The sequence below is a fragment of the Convolutriloba macropyga genome, chromosome 4 (assembly GCF_964194025.1).
Source record: "Convolutriloba macropyga chromosome 4, txConMacr16.3, whole genome shotgun sequence".
Classification (NCBI taxonomy): domain Eukaryota; kingdom Metazoa; phylum Xenacoelomorpha; order Acoela; family Convolutidae; genus Convolutriloba; species Convolutriloba macropyga.
In genome coordinates, this window is record NC_134471.1 from 44,221,327 (window position 1) to 44,245,294 (window position 23,968).

Below are 23,968 nucleotides of genomic sequence, written 5' to 3' on the forward strand. Positions count from 1 at the left end.
TGGCCAGCTGAAAATGTTGGATGCAGAACGAACAGAGATAATCAAGTTAATTTTACAAAACCTTACAGAAATAGAAGGCTATTCGACACAGAACAGAACGATGACGGCAGGAAGGGTATTTCACATTTCCTTGTGAGGTACGATGAAGTACATGATAACAAACAGCAGAGTCAATTGTTATCATGTACTTCAGAGTCAAACAATTGCAGAGTCAAACCAAAGTATTTCAGGCCCTTCGATGTTGACGCCAAGCGCATGTTGTAAGAAAAGAAAACATTATCGCAGTCCGACTTTCGACAATCGGAAAGACACTTTGCGATTATAAAAATAACCAAAAATCGGAAATTTGATTGTTACCAAAGCATTAGTTTCGGCAGAGAAGTTGAAAACAGAAAATAAATTGAGTGAAATAAAAATTCTGTAACAAATTGGAAAAGAAATTGGAAATTTATATGCTAAAACTCTCGAAATGGCAAGACCAAAATTTCGGAAATTTTAATATTTTTAGCAATTTCAAGAGATATTATCGAGTCCTGATGAAACAGTATGGGCACGGTCAAAACACAGATTATATTTGAGAGTTCTAGTGGCATCCACAACAAATAGCGAAAATTAGCCGAAAAAGGCTAAATTTATGAAGAAAATCGAATAGCCGAAGACTTTGAAGAGAAAGCTGAGGCCGACTCCACCAAATCGGCCCTGACGGGAGTATAGAACGACTCGCCGCCGCAAAATCGCGCTTATAACAAACTGGAAGTCCAGAGAAAGGCGCTCGAAGGCTTGATGGCAAAACAATCAGAACAACGACTGCAGGAAATCAAAGCAACTTCGAAAATGGACCTGACGAGAAGGAATTACGTCTAGAGCAACAACACGGATCTTAAGGTTTGTGAAGGCGAAAGCAAGAGTTTGAACACAAAAGAAGGAAAGTAGAAACGGAGGAAGGGCACTTCCTCCGTTTCTACTTTCCTTCTTTTGTGTTCAAACACTTGCTTTCGCCTTCACAAACCTTAAGATCCATGAAATTGAACTGAAATAAAACAGTTCAAGATCATCCGGATGAGCAGTAGACGACATATATAGTGTTATATCATATATAGTGAAATCTTCCGACAAGTAAACTCACATAATGAGCATTGATATACGGGTAAACCAATCTCATCAGGATGGAATTTATGCTCATGCCTGGAGCGATTTCCTTTTGTACTCAGAATAGAATCACAATAACGACACTGGAAACCCATTTTTGAATTGTCTAACTTTAGTAAGAACGAATTGTTAAACTCGAGTACGAACAGTTGAGCTAGAGAAACGAATGAACAAGAAATGGCTTCTCGGGTTTACAGTATTAGAGACTACAGTACTGCATAGGCGCCAAATTCGAAGTTTTGAAATGCTGTTTTCTGATTGGTCGGTTTTGGCGCATACCTTTATTTCGAAATTTTGTTACTTTTGAGAGAAAAAAGATGTGTTTTCAACTCTCCATTGCAATCGTATGCCAAAATATACCACCACAGGGAACCCTACCGAGTATTGCTGATCATCGTTTGTGTCAAAAAACTTTTTTTGAGAACCTGGAAAAACATGCTAATATTCAAAATTGTAATAAAAAGCGCTATTTTATGCATTTTCAATTACGGATGGTTAGAGTTGTCCTACGTTCTTAAGTGTGATGAGCAAAAATGCTCCCCGTGCCGAAAAACATAGGACCCATATAAAACAATTGCTCAAAAATAAACAGAAAAAAGTTTGTTTTTCTGTCAATCAAGCCATTAATTAACAATTACATGACAATTACATGACATAAACATGTGTCTTTTTTCTGAGGCCTTTTTTGATGACAGCTGTTATGAGATAAATTTACACTGAGGGCCCAATAAGTCCAAAAATTTAAAGAAAACCGATCTAACATCTTTCCTTAGGGTACTTCATATGCTAATTAATGCCAGATGTTAATGTGACATTAATTGCCAGATGTTTCGAAAATCGGTGAAGGAGCCGTTTTTTGATGATGATGCTTATGAGCAATAATGTCGGGCATCAAGCAGTGAGTACAAAACCGTTGCAAAAATTTGATTTTTTTTTCAGTAATTAGTAATTAGGTTAATTAACCCTTAATTAGTCGCTAATTAGAGGCTAATTATCTCCATAACGGATGAGTAAAATTTGACGAGTGTGATGAGATGTTTTGTACTTTAGAGTATGCTGAGTCTTACTGAACAATCAGTTTCATCCCAAGTATTTTTTGGAACCCTCTTTTTTGGGGTCAAAGGTCAGAGGTCGTGTTAAAAAAAATTTTTTTTTGAGTTTTTTTTTTCGTTTTTTTTTAAACTAACAAGCTCTTTTTTTTCAATTGATCCCCATGTAACAAATGAGAGTTGATTCTAGTGTAAGCTGAAGAGGGCATCTACTGAATTAAGTGTCAAATTTTAACGTTTGAAATGCATTTTTTCGAAATATTTTCTTTGATTATTTTTTATTTTTTGAACATTCTTCGACATATGAATTGAATTTGGAATTCAACCCATGCTACAGCTGTGGCATGGAGTTAACATGTCATTAGCGTCAATACCGCATACTCTCACATGCGTATCTGGCTATATCTCTAAACTTTATGTTTAATATATATAATAATAACAAAAATTTTGCAGATTGGGAAAAGTATTTCTGGATATAATATTGAAAAATCTCACCACGTCATAGTAGTTGTTGTAATAATTGAGTGTTTGTTAGGAAACAAATGTTTACGTCATAATGAAAACCTTTTCTGAACATGTTCGAACTTGATCAGTAGCAATGTTTTAATTTCTTTGACTCAGCAGATTTAAAGCTATAAAACAGATTTAAAAAGTTAAATTCAGCTTTTAAAAAGTTGAAATCACACATTCTTGAAACAAAATCAAGTTAGCATCTCACTTTGTAAAAGAGTTTTGTGGTGATCCATTAAGTTTAGTTTTCAAGTTAATCAAATAAGTCCATTAAAGTATTCTCAGGTAGCCGTTTTTTTGGTGCATTGCAAATCTTTGGCGTGTCTGTGACACCAAAAACACGTGCTGGTTCTGGTGTTTGAAATTGTGTAGCTGACAGTAACTTTGTATCAAAGTGGTTGTCACTGAACAGAGCAGTAGAATTGTTCTTGTGAATTCCCGCAAAGAGAGATGGGCTAGATGTCGGTGTCAAACTGGGACTCGGATCAACTGCTGGTGTTACTGGCAAGCTGCCTGAATCCAATTGCGATTGATTTTCTGGGGAGCAAGGTGATGACTTTATGCCCCACATGTCAGCTAAATTTTCGCAAGCCTGATAAGCCCCTAGCTGGTTTTCAAACAGAGGCACACAGTCGCAATCGTAACGAAACAAAATTCGTTTAACGTCGTCAGGTAATGACTCCATGCCAAGATGTTGAAATGTTGGCAAAGTTTTTAGAGGTAAATGTCCTCCTGATGTAATAAGACTGCAATCTGCTGGTTCTGTCTTCTCTGGTAAAGAAGCAATTGCGTTAATGAAAAGCTTGGGTATCAAGCAGTGCTGGTAAGTTTGCCAAACATCGCCTTGTCTCTTCTGTTGAATAAGCACAACAAAGTTTTCGAACACTGTCTGATAAACCAATGTTCGCCCCAAGGAAATTACAGATTCAGCAAGTATTTGAACGGACATAATTTTTGTACAAATTTTGAGAAAGAAATTAAAACCAATTTGATAGAAGACTGTTGGTAGGTGTTTGTCTGGTAACGAACTGTTGAAAGAAAGCAAAGTGCACTGAACGCAAGGTTTAAAGAAAATGAATAACTATTTTTAAAGTAATATTGCACAACGTGTAATTCAACAAATTATATCCGGGGTCAAATATGGTTTTAATTTTGGTAGTGTATGTGCTCTGATATATGCTCTAAATTTTGTTATTTTACATGGGTCGATACACTTTATAGTGTGTACTAACTCAGTTCTTATCCAGAGCGTATTTTTTTATTAGCATTTCATTGTACGCTGGTGCATGTTTATTCTTATCAGAATTTCCTTACTGCTGTAGGTTCACTTGTGCTTCTAATTATATCACACACCCAGGGTCACATCTGTTCCAAGTTATAAACATATGGTCCGCATATAATTCCAATAAACAGTGTACACTGCACTGCTGGTCCAAATACACACCTAGGGTCACATCTGTTTTCTCTATAGAACCAAAACATGTGGTCCGCATATAATATCAATAAACAGTGTACACTGCACTGCTTGCTCAAATACCCACCCAGGGTGGGTCACATTTGTGTTCTCAAAACATATGGTACGCATATAATTCCAATAAAAAGTGTACAGTGCACTGCTGGTCCAAGTACACACCTAGGTTCACATATGTTTTTTGTCTTATCTAAGGTCACAGCTGAAATTAATTATGCAATATGTGAACAACAGACAGACTCAAGTACGCCATAGGCGTACTTGAGCCTGTATTCACAAATCATTTGGATTTAATTAGGCAGTTTGACGACACTTGTTTAAACCCAACTTGCCGCCCCATTGAGTTGGTGTTTTACACATTATAACACTTGAAAGTAATAAAACAAGTTGCACACTATGCCTTTCACGTCCACTAAAGACACAGAGTTTGGAGATTGTTATTTCGATATTTCCAAAACTGATAAGCGCTTAATCAGAGCAACGCTGAAAACCTATGAAAGGACAGGGACATATGTATTTCTGAAATTGTTCAAAAAAGCAACAGACGATTACGAGTTTGAACAGAGAATTTCTCTAACTCTTGGAGAGTTTGAAAATTTGGTCAGCTCAGCTAGCAAAATACAGAACTCAGTGGCTGACCAGCTGTCAACAATAAAACCACCACTAGCGAAGAAACCAAAAATTCAAAAAGAAGTTGCCAACAACGATGGTTGAGGCGATGTTTGAGCGTTCTCCAAATTACTTTAAACAATTTCAGAAACAGTTCAAATTTCTCATTCTTGAAGAAAAACCTAGCTTTTCTATTGGAAATTTTTATGCAGTGTGTGCACATTTTGATTCCGAATTTTGCAATTTAGTAAACAGTCATTATCACGTTCTGATTGATACAACTACTTTTGAAAACGAAACCGTGAAACGATATCAGAGCTTTCCTGTGCCTTGTGTTTATACAGCTTTCAAATTCTTGTTTTGGACTGCACCAAACTTGGAGACTAATGGAGACGTTTTTACAAAACTCAAATTGGCAATCGAATTCAACGGTTCGGGAGAAAAAACCGATTCACAGTCAGTGCGCAAACGACTGCCAGCTTTTGCTAACCACAACAATTTATCGAAAAGCAGCTCTGCAAAACAAACAAATGTCAATCTCAAACCGAGTGCCAAGATGCCAGTAGTTGCTCAAAAAACTATCTACAATGCCCGGCCTCCATCGAAACAAGTTCAAACTGATTTTGTTAGTGAAACTTTACGAAGGGTTGAAACAATTTTGTATGGTCCTCATTCTGGCGCTTTTTGTCAAATTATGGATATTTTTATGAGTGGATATGGAAAATTGAATATTGATTCTGATTTATTGAGTGTTCGCTTTGTGTATGAAGAAAAAGTAAAGTTTTGAAAAAAAATAAATTTCTCAAGTTAGTAAGGTTAGAACATCATATGAAAAGCGAAACGAATCAATTCATTATCGCTAATATTTACAAGTTTTTGAGCATTGAAAACAAAATGAGCAATATAAATACAAAAAAGTCCACAAAGTTTAGAGTTTGCTCTTTGAATTGGTTGATTCTCCAAGAGTTGATAGATGTTGTGATTGCTGCCAACGGAAACGATTCTTTGATATAGGTGTTTGTACGATGAAATGGGCTGACCAAGGGGATTGGCAAACAAAAGTTGATTGTTTTTTCTGAATAAAAGTAACCAGTGGCTGCCAATATTTTCAGCAGTTGCTGCATTAACAATAAGGAAGCTGTTTCTGTTCATTTTTTCCGGAAAGTTGTTGGCCGCAAACACACCATGGAATTTATATTTAAGAGTTTTGCAACCTTGGATTAAACCATTAATATCATCTTCATCCATCATTAATTTGTCAGAATGTGATTCTTTGATACTCTTCTTGCACTATCAACAAATATTGTGCTAGCTTTTTTGCCAATAATGAATATTTCTATATTGTTCGGTAAGGCCGCAGAAAATTTCAACTCAATAGAAATTGACGATTTTGTAAGCTCAGGATGAATAAAATCGTGGGATGCTTGTTGGGTGCTGGTCAAATCAAAAACCATTATGAAATGGTTTGGGTAATCTGTCAAACTTATTCAATGACCATTGTCGATTTAAGCTAAATCGGATATTGTGTTAAAGTAAAGACGTTTGTCATCACTTGTTGATATCGGACTGTCTGCCACAGGTAAACCGTTTCGATAAATATAAATCTGCTCAAGGTTGAATTTGCGAAAATTAAATGGATTTTGTCTGTTGTTACCAAGAAACGCTTCGTTAGTGTTCAGACAAATTGCTAGTCTACGAATCGGTTCTCTGGCAAAAATATCTTCTTGTTTCCAACTGTGGAGACCCGTTGACGCCAGAAACGTTTTTGTTAGAGTCTCCAGGTAGGGATACGAAGCTGGACTTGTTAATAAAGTTTTTTCAATAGCCGATACAACATCATCGTTCAATGTCATCTTGCGCACATACAAATTAGCTTCGACAATTTTTACTTTGTAGTGCTTGGCAGCATCGTCAGACATTATAACAAAATCATCTATTGACCGTCTAAATGCAATGCGAAGTGTCACACCACTTAGCAAATGTCTGTCACAGGTGAAAAAGTCGACTGCAACTTTACCGTAGAATGTGCACTCAGCTGATTGCCTCACTAAGACTTTCCTTCTGTTCACTTCCGCAGTTGACAGCGCTCCTGGATTTTCTTCGTAGGAGTAACCCTGACATGCCAACCAGGTGTTTTTTGCATCTTTTTTATGTGAAAATTCTATTTCAATAAAACTTTTATGAGCATAGTTTCCGTTAGCGTTTGAAATTTTTAGTTCATTAGCAGACACTGTACAGTCAGAGAAGAGTGAATGTAACACATTATTGCAAAAATAGGGAGCATCTGTCTTCGTAACATCTGTTGCTGCTCCTGCGTCATATCTCAAATCAGCTTCTGATGACTGGACAATTTTACATTTTACTTCCAAGAAAATTTTCTGTAAGTCAATAAAATTATTTCGGTCACCGGCGACTTCAAATTCTAACATGGGTCCATTTGGACTGTAGACTGGGCCCAACTTTTGACAAAAACTACCATCGAAAGTTACTAAAAGAGAAGGTTTTTCGAATAAATCCAAAGAACTGAGTTGCTTCTGATGGTAACAAATTAGCGATCATCGTTCACTCTGGCAAAAAAAATCTGACCGACTTCTTTTTGGAGCTCTGTGCGTTGAAATGGTTTTTTTGCGTTTGTTGATCGCTTTCTGTGGCTTGACTGGACTTGACTTCCTCCGACGTGAAGTTTTTCGTCGAGATCCCCCAGTCTGTTTTTTAACAGTTTTTGCGATTGTATTTTTAAACGCCTGTTTAGGAGATTTTTTGCTTCCGACTACATCCAAAATCTCTGGAACACTTTGTTTCAAAAGCTTTTTCCCGATCCGCTTCGCTGTAGGCAAAATGAAACGACGTGCTAAAGGCAGCGCAACACGTCCAATGCCTGCAGCTAGGGCTCCAAAACCACTTCCTCTTTGACGATAATGTCCAGAGAAGTGAGGCAAAGACGTTGCTTGATTCGCATAATAAGAATCCATTTTAGGAGGAAAATTTTTTGAATTGTAGTGTTAGAATAACTTTTCCAGTTCCCGAAAAGGGAACTAATTGTCCTGTTTCCGTTCTCAGTTCAATTGAAATCGATTGAATTGTGTTGGTTAGGAGCTTCTTATAGTCTAAATTTGTAAAAACTATCCGATGAGTTGGCTCAAGCTCACAAACACTACCGTTTTTCAGACGTTGTTTTGAATCAATGACTCGCAAAAGAGGAGCCTTAGTGTCACCAACGTATTGATATTCAATTATGTTAGTGTAGATGAAAATTAGATGCTTTCGAGCACAAAGATCAGCTGGGAACTCCCCATAATAAGCTTTCGTATCATCACTTTTCATAAACCTGTTCGCATTGGGAATCATTTTGTACCCAATATGTATTCCATTACCGTCAGGAATACCCTTAAATCTAATAATGCTCGGAATTTCCTCGCTGGGAAATGTAATTCCCTCATATTTGCCAAATAAAATTTCATATTTTCCAGAGCTCTTCAACTCTCTGAAAGAAAAATTGGGCAGTCCAATTGTTCGCTTAATTGTAGCAAGAAGTTGTGCCACTGTATCAAAGGTTCCTGGCATAAAACTAAATTGTTGTCCACTATAAGGTCTAGAAATAACATTAGCTCCCGAAGACATCTTTTGGGAATCTTCATAGTCTTTTAAGTTGTACACAATTAGATTTCCGTTTACTATGTTTTCTATTTTTGTTGGGAATATGATCTCACTTAACGCCACTCTCCAATCACCTGCAAGTTGAATTTCGTCATTAAAAAAATTTCGAAATGATGCAAGTGTGTTTGAATCAAATATTTCCATTGAAGCGGATGAAACAACGTGAACTGTAAACTCGTCTTCAAACCGGTTGTTGGACATTTTCAACGAGAGGGAGCCTGACAAGTTGTAATTCTGGTTGATAAAATTTTCCTTGAATTGGTTCTTTGTCTGTGTCGACTAAGGAGTATGTTGGTGGGCTTAATGTCGGTATTCCCGTTATTTCAAAGACTTCGTCTGTGAACGATTGCTTGAAACTTTTCCTGAATGCTTTATCTTTTTTAACTATTCTCACAAAGTCTCCAATGTAAAACTTGGGCTTCTGATTTGAGCTTGTTTGGACTGTCAATGAAACTAGTCGTGGCACATCTTTTTTTGTAACTTTGTTGGGAACAATTTTAGTTACTCGATTGACTCTTGAATTGATTGTTTTCACAAATTGGTCTAATTGGTCAATGTAGCTATAGGTCCACTTTTCGAGATACCGATGAATTATCTTTTTGAGAGATCTAATGTTCGTCTCTGCAAAAGCTGACTTTTTTTCACTGAAAGTACTATATAACTGAATTCCGCGTTTGTTGCACAATTGTTTGAATTCTCCCAGAAATTCTGTGCCATCGTCAACCCATACTTTTTCGGGCTGTTTGTTTTTGATCATCTTTTTGAATGCTTCAGCTGCTTCTGTTGCGTACTTTGTTTTTAATGGTTCCACTCGTAAATATCTTGACAAACAATCAACCGCTACTAGGAGATACTTGATGTTGCGGTTATACTTTGCTAATTTATCAACGTGTGCCAAATCTAAAGACCAAATTTCGTTAATGTCTTTTACAGAAACTTTAAGCCTAGGAAATTTTAATCGAATTGAACGGTACTTTGTGAAAGACGGCTTTGTCTCCAAATAGGACAGGACTTTGCCTATAGGGAGCTTGCTTTGAGTCTGTAGTCGTTTTATGCTTCCATACGAAGCTGGTCCTTTTAAATACAACTGATCCAATTTTTTTACTTCAGGAAAAGAAAGACCACATCTACTGACTAGTCTCTTCTTTGTCTGGCGTTTGGTCTGTTTCTTCTTTATATTTTTTTCGGGTTGGTTTTGAGCCACTGAGTCGTTCTCCAGTAGAGGAGAACTCTTGTTGACTGGGTTGTTCTCTACTTGGGAAAAATTCTTGTTCACTTTCGGACGAGGCTTCCAAGATTTGCTTGACATGTGTATTTGCAACAAGATGAGGTGAGATATTAAGAGCAAATAAAATTTCTGAGTATTTTTCAATGTCAATTTTTTTAGTTGGTTGCTGTAGATTGTACAGAAATGTTGAAGTTTTGATGCCCAGTGTTTCTTTATTAACGTGAAGAACGTCGTTCGACTCTATTGTGACTGTTTCAGATTGGTTAATCAAGTCAACTATGATTTTTGATCTTTTGATTTGGTTTTTATTCATAACTTCTAGCTCTATCATTATAGAGGTGAAATCGTCGCTTTTTCTTTGTTTTTTCACTACCGGTTCAACCTCGCTGTCTTCGCTCATGGGTTCTGTTTTCTCCTCTTCTGCTGTTTCAATCATCAGTTTGTTGGCAGTCTCAACTGGTTCAAATGCTTTCTCTGGTTTTTCCATTGAGTTGGACTGGTTTCTTTGCAAAAGAGACAGCTGTGTAGCTTTCTGTTTATAAAGGGGATTGTCCAAAACTTCTTTTTTACCGGTTGATGTGAAGCAAACATTCGTTTTGGAATTAAAATGAATTCTTCGGTGCGCATTATGATTTTGTCAAATATCGATAACAAGCGAAACCAACAATTTTGACCAAATCTGTTTCTCTAGCAAAAAGTTGCCTCTTTTCTTTCAAACTTATTTGTCTAGACAATAGCTTACTGAATGATTTTTCATAACCTTCTACAACACTTTTTCTTATTGGAACATTACCATTGACAATGTTGAGCAAACATTCGCAAAGGAATTTAATGAACTTATTTGGAGCTTTCTCGATCTTCTCTTTTAGTTTTGTATCCGATATGTCTAGCAGCCGCCCCAGCATACAAACTTCTTTCTCTCTCATCGCTCAAATTTGTGATAACGGCTTTAGCTAATGGCAGATAAAAAATTGATGGTCCTGGAGGAACAATATTTGAACAGTAGCGCAAGACGTCTTATGTTTTTGGATCCAAATCAATTAATAAATGACCAAACGGTTCTTTGGTTGCGAGCTCATAGCTTTCTTTTAAAAATTGTGCATTATTCAACTGTCGACCAATAAAACTAATCTGTTGTGTGTCACGGGGTGATTTGAACAATATGATATGTGTTGTGTTTAGATCAATTGTTCTGGACCATCTGCTTTGCTGGAACAAATTGTGTTTAACATAAATTACACTGATGTTTCTATGTCGCCCTGCGGTTGCTAATTTGGAAAATTCTTTGTCATTAAAAATTTCTTCACATGAATCATCGAACACAAGAAGGCAGTTCTCTAACTCTGAAATGAGCTCAAAATTGGAGAATTTTTTAAAATGTATGTTCAGTTTCTTCTCTAACGATTGGAATTTTGGCTGATCATGCTGATAAAAATAATAAATTGTTTGAAACTCTGGGAAAAATGTGCCAACTAATAACATTTTGAAAATGAGCTCAGTTTTCCCGCAGCAAGACGGCCCGCAAACAGCCATGAACAACCGGTCATTGGTAGAAATAACTTTATTCATAACTTTGGATTTGGAAGAGCGTATCCAACTGTACAAGAAAGAAGTGAAAACCAAAATGTGGATTCTTCACAGTCAAGACTGAAAAAAAAACCAACTTGGTGAGAGATACAGTAATAAGAAAAATTATTATAATGATTTGTGTAAAGTATACAACCTCTGATCGAGGCAATCTCGAATTGCAAAACCTCCAAGATTGTCTTTCTTGGTGCTCGGCGTCAAAAACCAAGTCAGTTATGCCTCCACCCGAATCTAATTGATCTTCGGTTTGACTCATTGTGAAATAAAATTGTTCAAAAAAAATGAATTGCTTTCCAGGAATTTTTACATAATTATTTAGCTATAAAAAATTCATAAGAAACATATCCAGAGTCTTCGTCTCCTTGTTTGTAAGTGATTGTATAGTTTGCATTCATCGAATCTTGTTTATCTCTAAAAACAATTGACTCTACATTGTTCTCTTTAATCAGCTGCTTGATGTCATCGGGAAGAGTCTCATTGTCCAGAGACATCAGAACTGGAACTGCACGCTTGGGCGTAGGTAAAGGGGTTAGTTTCAACCTTTTCATTTTCTCTTGTAAAGACATGGTACAATTGAAAGTACTCCAGTAGAGAAAGATACTTCTTGAAAGCTTCTATTTCAGCACCAGCACACACAATCTGCTGTTTTCTCAAAACTGTTTGGCCTCTTGTGTCAATTTTTTCTTCCTTGATAAGAGTAACCGTTAACTGATTTTCAGGCGTTATGCAACTGTAAACTGTCAAATTTGGAGACAAATTCACTTGTAGTTGAGACGGAGCTGGTTTCTCTAACCGACGATTCATTCGTCAGCCACTGGTAAAAGAGTTTTGCCTTCTTATTGGCACAATGCTTGGTTCTCTGTCGTTTTGGGCAACTCAATGCATGTAATTTACAAACTGGTGTCTCCCGATACAACTTCAAGTGTTCAATTTTTGGGCAGAACAAAGTTTCCAAGTTGATAACGTTCCTCTGTAACAGCTGTCGTAAAGTTTCCGTTTTTTCTAAACCTTTTGCGTAAAAATCAGAAAAGGGAAATCGAAGAACTATACTTTGAAAAATCTGTTGCAAATAATGATAAGGGTACTCTCCTGTCTCCCACGAGAGACCATGAAGGAATTTGGATACCCACAGGAAAGATCTTTGCTCACTCGAACAAAGTATGTTAAATGATTTTGGAGGTAAAAACGAAATTATATCATTGTAATTTTCGGTAGATACCGCAAGTTCTTTTATTATAAATCCAGATTTTTTACTTCGAAAGCCTTCAAAATCAAGAACAACCGCTCCGGATTTCAACATTCCAGCAAATTGAATAAACTATTTTTGAAAGATTTTACGTATAAACAAAAAGCAATCCCAGTCACATGACCAAGGTACTCATTTGTCACTGAACAAGGTAATACGTAAGAATAGCCCGGACCCTTTTCACTATATTCATAAACAAAACCGGAAGCGTCGTGGAGTATGGCATGTAATCTCAAAATTTTTAAATTTTTGAAATATTTGTCTAACGAAGAATTATCAATACCAATCAAACCTCCGTACGGCCGCAACTTCAACGCAATATCCAAATCAAGATCCGGATCCAAATGCAAAAAAGTGGCTAAAAAGTATAAAAATCATTTACCGTATTGTGAATATTCTTTTTCGATTTCCTTGTAAGTTTCGTGAATACTTTTCAAATCAAGCGTTGCTATAGTTGCCATTTGATCTATGCACACATTCTCCCAATAATGATCAATTTTTGCTAACAACTGACCGAAACCACTTAATCACACGTCTAAATATCACATAATAAGCCCCTCCCCTCTATTAGGGTAATGAGACTACTTTTTACATGTAGCGTTAAATTCAAACGACCAGAAAGAACCAGCAAGAACGGCGGAATAGAACAATCCAAATTGCAATAAACAGCAGGCGGAAAGATTTTATCCCGCCTAGCCTATTCCCACTTAACCGCCACTACCTATTATCCTATGGTTAAGAGTCGAATGATAACCCCCCCTTTCTTTACGTAGGTATTATATACTACTCCTGTCAACGCACTGTCTCCTAAAATTATCTTTCACACGTCAAAGATGGACAATCATAACGAAACAAGGACTTTAGTTCCCACACAAAAAAACTTTTAGTGATTCAACTAGGTGTAGGAGTTCTCTCAACTACAAACAGAGAATTTAGCCAACCACAGCAAAACAGAAGTTCCCACTTTAATTAAAATCACGCATCGGAGTGTCACACGTATATAAAAAAAGTGTACTAAAAACCTTGGGTTTCAAGGTCAAAGATTTAGTTTAAATTTTAATTTATTACTTGATGAATGACTGACACAATCTTGATAGTTGTCGACAGATTGAAATAGACAAAGCTCGGGCTTCGAGCAATACCAACAATTGTGACATATCAGTATTTACTTCGTTAATTTACCACGGTGATAGAACCGATATTGGGTACAGACAAAACTGAGGATAAAACTCATTCATTGAACAATAAACCTACCTTCAGAGTTAATCACTCAATTAGATCTTCCTTTAATTGAAACCATTCTCTTCTGCTTTGATCTACTTATTAATTAAACTTCAATTCTTGTATTTTAAACAAGTACCACTCTCAATTACAAAAGATAATACATATTGCGCACGGGCGGCTGCTTTAGTGGCGACAGAGATGGGATGGGATATTGGCGAGTGCCAGAAGTTCAAGTGTAGACACCTTCCGAGTCCGTGACAGACAAGATTCCACTCGACACACTCCCGGGGAAATCTCCGAAATAGCTTTCAGCAACTCTGGCATATAGTACACATATTCACCAATTTTTGGGGTCTCACTGCCTGCTATGTTTAATAGAAACCATTTTTGCTTCTAAAGTTTCTCAATATTTTCAGTCTTGACCTCAAGACTTTTCCCTTATTTTTAATGTCGCTACCTATTGTTTTCCACTGTCGCTACCTATAGACTGCATCTATAGCACACCACAGACCACAATATATGCAACAGCAAGTGACTATGTTTTCACGATGAAACAGAAACTACAGGAAACGCACCACTTGATGCGAGAGTATATGGATGTCGAAAAAGAACGCCAGAAGTCGTATTATGATCGCAGTAAGTATGGGCCGAGCTATAAAGTTGGCGAAGAAGTGTTAGTTTTCAACCCAACGGTTAAAAAAAGGAGAAACAAGAAAATTTACTTCTTTCTATAGAGGACCATACATAATTGTTGAAATTATAAACGATTTGAATTTCAAGGTAGAAGATATAAAGACGAGGAAAGCTATCAAGGTCCATTATGACCGACTGAAGAAATATAAAACACGAGAAAAACCATTCACGCCTGAGCCTCAGGCGAAACGAAAAACAACTATTAAGGAGCAGAAGAATAGCGATTTGAACAGCTCAGACGATGGCGATATAATTGAAATAGAATCATCAACAGACAGTGAAAGCAATCTAAACACAGAAAATCAATCCGGTGCTGAGGATGCTAACGATTCACTAAATGTTACAAATGAAACGTCTGAGAATGAAGCTAAAGAATCAGAGCAAGAAAACTCTAAAGGGCAAGAGAAGGCACAAAATGTTCCCGAGGGAGGAGGTGCAACTTCATCAAAAGCTACAGAGTACACTGGAAAAAAACCAGCAGAAACAAAAATTCCAAAACCAGAAAAAAAGCAACAGGAATCTAGTAGTAAAACAAAAAGTACTGAAGAAAAGATTAATAGTAATCCCAAGGCACCAAAAATGGCTACAAGGTCTAGCAGTCGATTAAAATCGGTGCCTGAGAGATTAAAAAATTACTTTACTGAGCAAAATGATGAGTACTTTAGCAGCCAGGAAACTGATGATGTTTTTGTTTCAGGAAAATTCAGAAAAAAATAATGGAATCGAAAAGAAAGACGAGTTCGTCTGAAGCATCGTGTGATGGAATATCACTATGTTTGTATCTGGCATTGCGAGCCATTTTGGCTTCTCCTTCAATTTGTATTAAATTATACGGCTATGATTTTGACAATATCGTATCAACAAAAATATATTCTCTGGATCACAGTACAAACTGTGATAACAAAATTCGAGTATCGAAAACAATAGAAGAAGGTAGTTTGATACATGCTGAGGTTCAGCCCGAGATAAAATTGAGATTTTGCATGTATGAAGCGCCCTATACTGTGTCTGCACTTAAAAAGAGCAATGTATATGACGATGTTGTCTTTATTACCAAAAACTCAAGACTCCTAAAATCCATATATCCATTAAACGAGGGAACCTGTAGGAGCATTTGGCAAAACAAAAACTTTGCTTTACCAGGTTTTGGAGATAAAACCTTTAAAAACAACAATTCAGTAACGGAAAAGATTTTACAACGAGCAAGTGAAACTACTTATGCTGAGGAGCATAGCCAGAGCTTCATGAAAAAAAATAATCGTGAAGGTGCTATGTATGCTGAGCCTGTAGAGTGGGTTTCACCTACAGGGGTAAAACTTATTGGAAATGTGATGATCAATGCAAAACTTTACATCGGAACAAATTGGGGAAAGCTGATACAAAGAAACCTCTTAAGCTTTAAGGATGCCCCAGGTTTCTCGAAAACTGTTTTTATCAAAACCACATATTTTGAAGACGACTTAGTCAACTATTTTTTTGAAAATCAAGGTGAGCAAACATGTCAAACGATCAAACACTTTAATAAGGTGGACCCCGTAAAAAATTTTGGTAACGACAAGACAACTTTTATCAGCGGAAAAATTTTACACAAAAACAAATATGAAGATTTTGCGTTAGAAATCTTAGAGGAAAAAGCAATTAGTTTGTGTGGACAGCAGGTGAAAACAACCGGAGTTCCAGGTGTTTTTTACTCCGAGGAAAGTTCAGAACTGAAAACTGGTAATCTTAAAATAACCATGGAAATGTTTCTTTCAAGCGTTGTTGACACCTTAAATTTCGAACTTCTCAAGGAGGGAGAATTTTTTAAATGAAAATTAGAACGCTCCAATGCGAGATTCAACGACTAAAAATTCAAACTATGATTGAAATATCAAAAAACATTGTTAACCCATCGGTAACGCTCTTCGAGAAAGGAACTCACGTCGAAAGAGCAGGATCTGTGTTATATGTTCATAAATGTGCAAAGATGGTAGCAACAATAACTAAATTTCCTTTTTGCACAGAAGTTCCTGTGTTAGTAGAGGGTCAGAATTTTTCTTCTATTAGATATATGGACCCTATTACAAAAATTTTGTATCATAATTATACAATCGCTGCATGCAACCCGCTGTACCCAAATGTTGTGAAATTAGAAGACGGCATTTTTCAACAATATGGAGAAACGCTGAAGAAATTCAATCGTGAGATATATCAGTGGTCGATGAATAATAACTTAAATGTAAGTGATGAAAACCTGCATTGCAGCCTTTTCTCCATATCAGACGTAAAACAGAGTCAAATTGCTCGAATAATTCGCCATAATAGTAAAGGAATTATCAGTCGCGAAGCATTCTGAGATTCGGATGAAAAATACAGTCATGAAAATTTTATTCATTGGAACGCTCAGTTCCAAAAACAATTTTTTCTAACAAATGAAATAACAATTTTTCGTAACTTAAAAACTGAAAGCTTATACGTTTGATTAAAAGCTAAGGACATTGCTGTGTCAGTCTTAACATTCTACCTCATATTCCAAGTTGTGAAAATTTTTCCTGAATTGTTCATCTATTTAGGATTAGTCATTAATGGAGCCTCCTGGCAACAACTGTTGCGGAATCTCGACCCTGTAACGGGAACACGTATGTATAATCAACTACTCAAAATAATTAATGAGCGCCGAGAATAAAACAAAATGATTGAAGAGAAAGAGTCCTTGAAAGAGTCGGTTGTGTAAAAAAAATGAAAATGAGTTGTCTTGAGTTCAAGACCAAAAAAAATGAAAATGACTTGTCTTGAGTTCAGGAAAAAAAATGATAATGAGTTGTCTTGAGTTCAAGACCAAAAAAATGAAAAAGAGTTGTCTTGAGGTCAAGACCAATAAAAATAAGGGAAAAAACTTGAGATCAAGACTGAAAATATTGAGAAACTTTAGAAGCAAACATGGTTTCTATTAAACATAGCAGGCAGTGAGACCCCACAAATTGGTGAATATGTGTACTATATGCCAGAGTTGTGGAAAGTTATTTCGGAGATTTCCCCGGGAGTGTACCGAGTGGAATCTTGTCTGTCACGGACTCGGAAGGTGTCTACACTAGAACTTCTGGCACCCGCCAATATTCGGTCCCGAGCTCTGCAGACTGAAGTGGAACTGCAAAACCAGTGCGCGCAGTTAGAGAAATTGAAGAGTACAAACTCTTTACTCCAAAAGGATCTTGTCGAACTTCGACAAAAACTAGACAAACATTGCGACAAAGCCAAAGAGGCAACAAGAGAAGCATTGGGAAAACTGAGCGCCGAGTGTGAGGCGCTAAGAGATAACCTAAAGGCGGCGGCAGCTAGAAATGCCGGACAAGAGCAGTCAATCGACTTACTTAAGCAGGAGTCGGCCGATCTAAAAGTCAATACTGATAACAAGAGCAAAGCCATGGAGAAAGAGAATGACCAACTGAGGTCAGAACTTCAGCAGTTGGAAAACTATAACCAGTATTTGGCGAGTGAGTGCGGATGGAAAGACACTATAATTGATAGACAAAAGCATTCTTTGAAGAACGAGAAAGCCAAAACGAAGGCCACAGAAAAGTGTTTATTCTAAATTCGGAATAAAAATGTATTGAATCGGCCTGCGACATTGTACAACATTTTGTTGGTAAAATGTTCTGCATCAAAAGATCAGATCAAAAAACACTACCACAAAATGAGCTTGTTGACGCATCCTGATGCTGGTGGAGATGAGGAGTTTTTCAAGACCAGTAATCGAGCATACCAAATACTGATGAACGATGGGGCGCGAGAAGCGTACAACAATTTCGGGCTGTACGAGGCAGAGAAAGTCATGAATGACGAAAACTGATACCTAAATTTTTTATATGAAAAGTACAAACTTTTAGTATTTTAAAACGTTCATGCATCAAGAGCTGTCAAATTTGTTTGATTTTATGAGTGAGTGGCACACTCTATTATAACTGAGAGGGGGGCAGTGTGAGTGTCACACGTATGTAAAAAAAGGTGTACTAAAAACCTTGGGTTTCAAGGTCAAAGATTTAGTTTCAATTCTAATTTTTTACTTGATTATTGACTGACACAATCTTGATAGGTGTCGACAAATTGAAATAGACAAAGCTCGGGCTTCGAGCAATACTAACAATTGTGACATATCAGTATATACCTGGTTAATTTACCACGGTGATAGAACCGATATTGGGCACGGACAAAACTGAGGATAAAACTCATTCATTGAACAATAAACCTACCTTCAGAGTTAATCACTCAATTAGATCTTCATTTAATTGAAACCATTCTCTTCTGCTTTTATCTACTTATTAATTAAACTTCAATACTTGTATTTTAAACAAGTACCACGCTCAATTACAAAAGATAATACATATTGCGCACGGGCGGCTGCTATAAGAGGGACGGTTCAACCCAAAGCTGTACTTGAGCAAAACGAGCACTCGTCACAACAAAACAGACAAAGGAACCAGAGAACCGGGGAAATTTCTTGCAACAGATCAGACAAGATCCCAAATAAGATCACTGCAATCTAAACAACTCCCATTTTTTTTACCAGCCAGTAATAAGCGATGATTTGTGAGTTCGTGGTGTTCGGAGATAAAAATCTCAAGTTTACAGGTTTTCGAGATCATTTAAAGTCGGAGCCGCCGGTTTATTTTTATGTCGCTGTTTATATCGATGCCAAAAATATGCAGTACCGCAAGACTAGTCTTAATGGTAAAGCAAAGCAGCAATATGGGGGATGATATTTAACTCACAGTGTCATAGTCAGAGCTCAATTCAACACATACACCTATCCGTCAGTCAGACACGAAGATTCTTTTAGGACTGCCAAATTTGTAAATGTAATTATAAGTGTAGTCATTGTGGTAAAAAACAGCTTAGATATACAAATAACTTGAATTCAATAAAGGTCAACAATAACAGAACGGTGCTAACATCATTCGAGGTCAAACAAAAAGAGCAAAATCAAAGCAACTGATCGTAAAGACGAAAATTCAAAGTGCACTAAGTGCTGTTAGAATGAAAAATGAGCACCACGTCTGCTAGTGAAATGAATAAATTACCAGTCAGTTTCTGGAGGTCAAAGTTTGGTATGAAGCAGTACACATTTAAGTTCACGTTAGGTTTCAAATTAGGTTTATATGTACAGATTTATGGGTTGACTTCGGCATTAAATGCACAGGGTGAAGACTCCTCCTTGTAAAAGCGTTGTCCTCTGTGGCCTCTTATACAAAGGATTGTGCTTCTAAGTAGGGCGAAGCTCAGGGATGTTCTGATGAAATTTATGACGTTAGGATACGTGTCTTTCGTCTTTTCAGCAATTCTTGATGCAAGTCGTTTTATAACTATTGTGGAGCCGGGGCCGCTTCCTCCTGTGGTCGAGAAGATCAGAGGGATAAAAGAGCTATGCTCAACTTCAACAATTCTGTCCAGGTATTTGGTTTTCTTCGTCGTTTCGTGGAACTTGTAGCTCTCTTTGATTCCAATACGTCTGTTTGTTGGAGCAAACGGGTTGAAGACTTTAACATCATAGTATGATTTCTCAAAGCGAGAACCCCATAGGCCTTTAGCTGAGATATCTAATCGTGCTTCCTCGTCCTTGCAGGTTGCGGGTTTTAGGCTCTCATTGCTGAGAGGCTGCAGGTGAGGTTCAACTTCGATATCGTAACAAGTTTTTCGCATAAGCTCGGCGAAGAGGTCTCTTACTTCATTATGCCTGATTATTGGATATCCTCCCTTAGGGCAGTGAAGGGCATGGGATACAAGAAACTTCGAGCCACACGCACACTTCTCGGGAATATTTTTGAATTGCCAGCCATATCGAATGCATAGGGCGTCTCTGAACTCGGTTTTGGTTAGCCAGAGGTCATGTCGTTCTATTGGCAGTGCATTCAACCATGTAGACGCGCCTTTCTCACTGGCTAGTTGTAATGAATATTTGAGATCTTCGGTCATGTTTGCAAGAATTTCTTCTGACTTCTGTTTGTTTAGGGTTTGTTTTTGTCTTCGTATGTCTGTTTTGATTCTCTCTTGATGTAGTGTCGCTGTTGTTACGTCAAAATGATCTAGTGGGCTGCTGAGAAGCTTCGATTGGTCATACGCGGGGACTAAATCGTCAGGAGCTCTGATTGCCATCCCGCCATTCTTTACAGGTAGAATTAACAGGGATCTCATACCATCATCGGGGGAGTCCTGGTCGGTCATATTCGGTATTAGGCTTCTACGTATGATGTTCTCTGAGTCAGCTAGGATGGTATCAGCTTTTGGGGTTGTACGTAGCAAGAATGTCAATTTACTTTGAGCGCCTCGGGAAAAACAGTGATAGGCTGCTTGCGGTGACGATTTGGCAAACTCGCTTAGGTTCTTCAGAAGTTTTTGTTGTGTTTCTGATTGCTCTCGAACAAACTTCTGGCAGGCTGCTTCAGACCCTATTACAGAGCCGAGAACTCGTGCACCGTCAACGATTTGTACGTTTGTGTTATTGAAAATATGTTTCGCTTTTTCAATGGTGTGAGGCTTGACAATTAGCTGGCATTTGGGGGCGTTGACAAAGTATCCAAATCCTTCACCAATTTTGTTCAGCTGCTTGAAGAACAACAGGAGTTTTTCAATTGTTCCCGCTGCAGTGCCATCGTCAGCGTACCATTTTTGCGAAACTGATTCCATGTTCATTCTGTCTATCAGCGGCCTTGACGCAAGGCCATACATTAGCATTGCCAAGGGATCCCCTTGTGTACATCCTTCCTGGGAAAGAAGGGTCTGCTTGTCGACGTACAGATTGCTGGGGGTTTGGTAGGAGTTGTTTAGGGCGCAGTAGATAGAAGGGCAGATTCTTCTTATGTTTTCAAGCGCTGTTGCTCTGTTCAGGTTGTTGACGGCATTCGTTGCATCTATAAGTAGCAGAGCTTCACAGGAGTCTTTCTCAAATTCGGTTCGCAGGGAGTGAATAGAGTACTCAATTCCCGCGGTCTGACCCAGGCAACGCTGGTCGTTTCCGCCTATTGAGCGTATTTCTGCATCCACACTTTTGGCGATACATCTTCCGATTATCCTCCGAAGTACTTCACCAATTCCTATCGGTCTAACTCCAGGGTTTTTGTCCAGAGGCATCAGGGTTTCTGATTCGAGTTTTTGGGTCGCGATTCGTTTGGCAATAGCTGCGACTGTGTTCTTAAGGTTGTCAGAGTTCTTAAGGTTGTCTAAAACAGGTTCTTAAGGTTGTCAGACTGTGTTCTTAAGGTTGTCTAAAACAGCTTAGATACAATGCTGACGTGAATCAGAGGCAGTGCTCAGTGTTGCGAAGAAAACAACACTCTTCTCATCTGAAGGGAGATTGCACCATCAGCGAGATCGTCTACTATACGAAATTTGCCTCATTGTTTTCCACGAGTGACTTGATTCCGAAGCTAGTATTCATGAAAACCTATTAGCACACGTCGTTTGATCAAAAAGAATTTAAAAGACACGGTGAACAAAAAACGTTTTTGCTCACAACAATGATGGATCCAGCGACTCGAAGAAGTTCGAGTGTCCATTCAAATAGGGACAAGACGCTAATTGGGCTGATGAAAATATCGAATCAGTGAAATTAAATCAACTACGAGAACATAGCCAACAGTTCCATCTGTTTGAACTCTTTGAGACCAGGTCGCGCGCCAAGACCGCGAAAGCTGACTTTCAACTTGCAGTGTCCCCAACTATGGAGAATGATGACTAAACTTTCGCATAGTAACTTCAAGGATGGAGGCCCAAAGCATGGCCCCGATGCTACAACGGCATTAGCAAAACTTAAGAAATCCAAGTAGTACGCTTAAAGCATACAAATACAGACATCAACCTAAACGTTTGAGTAAAGTTTGGCACTATATCATCACCATCATTCGTAGATAAATCAGATGTGTCTAGACCTAAACTTCAAGTCCGAAAAGCGTCCTTTTCAGTAGTAATCCATGGATGGCAGAAGTAAAATAGTGCAGATCACTGTTTCAGCCTAAAAGAAGCCTCAAACATTGACGACAGTGCAATTCCGTGTTCATAGAAAAATAAAAACTGCTGTAAGTAATGTGCATTTACTATTTCTTAACGAACGGAAAGACCGTTACCAGAACCTAGAGAACCTACCATACAAAACTTACAATCCGAAGAAGAATCAAGTTATAGTTGACAGGAATGCTATGACATACATCCATCAAAAGCAGAAAATCAGAAAATGGAATCAGAATGGGCAGTTACACCAAAACATTACCGCTGTCTTAAGCGGTCCCCTACCAGCAAAGCAATCGGTGATGCTTTCTATTACAGCAACGTCTATAGCAGATGACAATTAGCAAGCAAGCTGAGTAAGTGGAAATCCAGTCCTCCGGTTCAAACAGTGAGTCACCAATCATATCGAACACGAACACCGAGAAATCAAGAAGCAGCAAGAAGTGAAAAGATTCATCAGAGAACGATAAGAATTACGCTTTCTGTGACGAGAAGACGATCGGAAAATACAAATAACTTCTACTATGCGATGGGACAACTCAAGTCTCCCGATCAACGCCTGCACAGGAAAGAAACATAAAGTTTAAGGATACACACACTATCACGGTACAATTGACAGAGATGCCATCACCATATAATTCCGTAAAGTTGAACAGGTAGAATTTAAACAAGTCGAAGATAACGTGGTAGTTGCCACTTCACCGCATTACCAATTTTCAAAAACCTGAAAAGGTCAGAATATTGTGCCAGACAGCAGCAAAATTTCCCGGTGTTAATCTGAACAACAAGCTTTTATCTGGACCATACTCATTTCAGAGCATAATTGGTAAAAACCGTCCGCTTCAGAAAACATCGAATAGCGTCATCTGCTAACCCAGAAGGGACGTTGCTTCAAATTGCTGTCACAAGCGAAGACAACCGATACCAACTTCGTCGAAAGGAGAAGTGCAATAAAAAATTGACCTACGCGAGTGCACAAGATTTTTTAGGGGTTAGAAGCACAATAACTTGTGCAAAATAACCGTCGCATCAAGTCGCGAAAAAGAATGCGAGCAACAATGAAACTCTCGTCAAATGCTTGCCCGGATTTTTTTACTAGGACAACTTTTTCAAAACGACGCAATTGAGATCCGGGAGAAAATGGAGAGTGCTCTCAGCCATTTCAGATTCGAGTTGAACAAGCAGATAGCAAGTGACGAAGATGTCAAAACAGATCCCAGAAAATCGATCAACAAAATTTGCTTAAAGTTCTAAAGCCGAACCAGAGTATTCGTCAAGGCTTGGTACCTCCTGGAAAGTACAACCTGATAAAGTCATTACGGCTGCTGAGGAACGGAGCAAAACGTCCCGGTAAAAAATGATTCACTTTATGCTTTGTCTCAGCTGAATTCGACCCACTTGGAGTATGTTAACCCTTCTCCATACAAATACGGTGTCCAAGGCGGTAAATTGATTAAACTTAATATTCTGTATAAAATACTCTGTATCGTCTACCATCTTAATTTAAATCAATCAATCAAATACGATTCCTTCTAAAAAGCATGTGATTGTCAATTAAACAATTAGAG

General features: G+C 37.8%; 1 protein-coding gene across 1 annotated transcript in view; it reads right to left on the reverse strand.

Moving 5' to 3' along the window:
• LOC142338082 (uncharacterized) overlaps nucleotides 1-23,968 on the reverse strand; it is a 185,825-nt gene that overhangs the window by 134,623 nt on the left and 27,234 nt on the right. The window lies entirely within an intron of this gene.